We start from the raw sequence: 4,178 nt of genomic DNA, 5'->3' as shown, positions 1-4,178 counted from the left end.
TGTATATGTATGTATGTATGTATGTGTGTGTGTATATATATCTATGTGTGCGTGTATGTATGTATGTATGTATGTATATGTATATGTAATGTTCTGCTAATGGTGCGCGGGTGAGGACCTTACCATTTCTAAAGCTGGCATGCACGCCATCATGCAATTTTGGGGGGGAGAGAGAGAGAGAGCGCTTTGATTGATCTTGTCGTAATGTTGTAGCTAAATGATGAGAAGGAAGGCCACTGCTTGCAAGTAAAGGCCCAAGACTAGCTGCAAAGGCAGTGGGCAGGTCAGCATGCCAAAAAAAAGTGGCCTGAGAAGCCAATGAAGATTCTCAAGAGCCCAAGGATGAAAAAATTTCAAAGGATTTTGGGCTTGCTTAGGGAGATCAAGAAAGCACAGAAATGCATCGAGCTGTGCATACCCAAGCTCCCTTCTCGAGACTGGTGGGGTCAATTTGTGAAGAGGCGTGCGCGCGCAGCATGAGATGGAAGAATGTGGCTTTGGTACCCTTCAAGAGGCAGCTGAAGACTTCTTATTGTAATACTTTAACAAAATTTTTCTTGTCTATTTCCCTCAATGACACAAGGACTATTGGTAGATATACCACTAGCAGATGAGCCAAGAAAACTAGCTCTGGATTCCTTGGATATTAATATATTGAAGGATCTAGACGCACAGATAACAAATACTATTGTCTATGTTGGCCTGAAGTAAGAGAAATTCTTTAACTCTAACTACCTTTGCTTATGTCTTTGGCTTCAAGACATGGAGCTAAATTGTATTTTGTGTGTAGTTTAATAAAGAGCCAAGCCAGTCCGAGATACATATCTTGGATTCATAAATGTTTGTGCTTCTTTAAATGAAAAACACCCCTCAGGGTACATTAGAAAGATGGTTTGTTCATTGCATTGCCCCATGCTCCATGTCACAATAATTTTTTCCCATAAAAAAACAACAATCACTCAAGCTTACTATTTGTGGAACCCATATAGAACTAAGGCTGTGAGTGTTGAGATTGTGAAATTAGTATTTTGTGGGTTTGAAATTAGTATTACTTGACTAACCATTTTGTGTGTTTGCAGCTACATAAAGCAATTGTTGCATGCATATCGAAAGCTCTCTCTGATAATTACAAATTGTACAAGGAAAATATAAACAAAGTATAGGTGTCCAATCAAATAGACTCAAACTCGTGCAGATTGGGATATATCCTCTATACAGAGTACATATCGTAAATATTCTTTGCATTAAAGCTATTCATGTCAAAGGTATCCAATTTATAATGTTCTATAATAACTTGGTTGTATAGATTGAGGACTGATCCAAATCTCTTTTAATTTTGCAGAGTGCATTGGAGAGAGACACTAGTTCATACCTACACCGATACCGTGCTTAATTACATTCCCCACCTCAAGGCTTTGTGCTTCCACGGTAGGCGCAGTCTAAGACTCTTGTGTTTCCATGGTAGAGGACTTGGGATCATGATATTTTTTAGGCTCAAGAGGGTGAGGCTCTTCTATTTTCATGGCACAGGACTCTGGCTTAGGCTGTGTTTGAGTCTCAAGAGGGTGAGGGTCTTTTGTTTTCATGGCAAAGGACTTGGGGATCAGGCTGAGGAGGGTGAGGCCCTTATGTTTTGAGGTTCAAGAGGGTGAGGCCCTTCTGCTTCCATCACTTCTTCTGCATTGTGAGAGCGTTCCTCAGCTTCCTATTCCTTGTGTTACTTCTGTTCATTTTCCTTGTGCTCTTCTTTCCCACCCCCCTCCTCCTCGGTCTTTTCTTCCTCTCGGTCTCCTTCTTCCAACTCTTCATTTTCTTCATCATCCTTTAGCTTCATTTTTTCATCCACTAGCTTTTGTCCCTCACTTTTGTTGGGCATGATCTCATTAGTCAATGTTACCTCCACTGCACGATCATTAACAAAACTATTTTTTGCATCTAAAACTTGAGGTTGTGAGACAGTTAGTAGATGCTTGATATGTGTTATGATGTCCAATAATGTGGACCCAATGATGGGCATCCTATGTATCCATTTTGGAATTTAGAGATTAAAATTTAATTTTGTGTATAACCAAAAGACTTGTGGTGTCATTGAGGGCCAGTGGCACCCTACAAAACTTGATGTATCAATGTATTACAAAGATTTTTCCTAAATCCACGTGCCTTTTGATCCTCCCAAAACTTTTTTGATAGGTTGAGGTCTTTATCCCTCACTTCCACATCGATGATAGTGTTCTTCCCTAAACCTGCTGACTCTTGATCAATAGGCACATAGGAACCTCCGATGAACTGTGAAGGCTTGTATCAAAAGGACATGATAGGTGACTGTGTGGAAATCATATACATGACAACCAAAGTTTCAAGTGCAATCTCACAGCATATGCCATCCATTTCTTTTGCATACCAGTGCAACCTCTATCGAGAAGCTTATCACAAAAAACAGAATCAAGGGATTTGCAAACTAACATAGTCTTAGCCACATGGACATGGCAGGTGTGAAAAAGCTCAACAAATATACTAATAGGATAGAAATTTGCAAGCTGTACAAAGTTTTTGAGAGAACTTTGTACATCCTTATATAGAGGTTACTCCACAATGCCTCACTCAATGTTGTGTTGGTAGTCCAAGGAGTTCCAATTAATTGGTAGACAAACATTTATAAATGTCACTTTTTTATTCCTTTGGTAAAAATGGTCGTAGAAAAATATGCCTTCATCTGCAAGGCTCTTGCTAGTTATGCCATCATACTGTAACACACCAATGTGAGCATGGGTTACATAGGCCTATAATGCACTCCAGGGGCTCCTATTCCTCGTGGGGAGAAAGATAAGTATATATGTAAATGCAAGAGTTGAAGGAAATTAGAAAAAGAAGTAAAAAAGAGAGAACAAAAGCAAAGTTTATTCAAAAAAGCCATTGCAAGAGATTTTACTTACAGTTGCATCGTGGATTTTGTAAATCTGAGACATCACCACGAGGGGAAATCACATCAAAAGGAGTGAAAACGTATTGAACTAAAACCTCTTTCATTGTCTTCTTACCAACTTCCACGTTAAAATCAAACACTCTTGATTTCCATGAGGAACAAAAAAGATTAGTTGTAGAACACCTTTTTCTCCTTCTTGGCTGCATGAGAACCCAAGAATCTTTGCTTATCCTTTGCTCTTTCCATTGATTATCTGCATTGAGGGAGTTTGAAATGGAAAGAGAGTTTATGCTATTGCATGGTCTTTTTTGTGGACTCACAGTGAGACTAGTTGGAGAGAGAGGAGAGTAGCCCCTAGAGCTTTTTGGGCGGGAAGAAGAAGAAGCCATAGCAGCCATAATTTTGAGAGTAACAAGAAAAATATTCTCCCTAATGGAATGAGAAGTAGTTTTGAAAGCTTTCCTTATGGAGGGAGAATCGTGGAGGGAAGGATAGGGAGCTTTTAGGTGTATAGTAAAGACACTATCTTTCAATATATGACTACTAGTAGAGTGGATATTTGACTTTCCTTGCCATAGGGTCCACACATTGAATCATCCACTCCGTAAAAACAAGAAGTTACCTTCCAAAGAATATGAATTTGTGTTGATTTTTGCATTTCTTTTCTTATTTCTTAATTTCTTTCTCGCATTTTCTACGTTACGTAGCGTTGCTAGTGGTTGGAGGCACTTTTTTCTCTCTCTTGAATATGGCCTTCTAAAAGACCTCCAAAATCTCCTAATGTACCTCTTGTCTAGTCAAATCTTATGTGACAGCGAGTGATGTGACTACCATGTGTCCTTGATGAGGTGTATATGAGTCCAAGTGAGGTGTACTACAGGACAAGGAGTCTTCCCAGCATCTAGGTTTGATGCCCTCTTTTCTAGATTCTTAGGAGAGCATGTAGAGGCACCTTTGCCCTTTGAGAGCCTTTATCAGGCAATTGCACTACCACTTGTACTAGCACTGCTACTCATATATAAGTAGCCTTCTTGAACCCACTTTCAAGAGTGAGATTATCATAGTAATCAAGTTTATTTCATTTGTTTTATCACTTGTGTATTGTGCCATTTCTATCTCTCTCTAATCACCATGAATGCTACTCTAATTAAGCCCCCATAATCCTTACAATTGGTATCAGAGCCATATAGTGGTTAGTATCTCCTAATCACACTAGAGCCATTAGTTTTTTCACTCCCTAATCAATTTCTTAATC

The 4,178-nt window shown here is 39.2% G+C and overlaps 1 pseudogene; it reads right to left on the bottom strand.

Annotated features, from left to right (window-relative positions):
* Positions 1 to 1,717: 1,717 nt before the first annotated feature.
* Positions 1,718 to 3,312, bottom strand: LOC147637498 (uncharacterized; annotated as a pseudogene).
* Positions 3,313 to 4,178: the final 866 nt, after the last annotated feature.

This window comes from Cibotium barometz, chromosome 6 (genome assembly GCF_041138505.1).
Source record: "Cibotium barometz isolate CiBa-2024 chromosome 6, ASM4113850v1, whole genome shotgun sequence".
In the NCBI taxonomy this organism is placed as follows: Eukaryota; Viridiplantae; Streptophyta; class Polypodiopsida; order Cyatheales; family Cibotiaceae; genus Cibotium; species Cibotium barometz.
The sequence above is the reverse complement of the archived record's forward strand: the minus strand, read 5'-3'. Positions and strand labels throughout refer to the sequence as shown.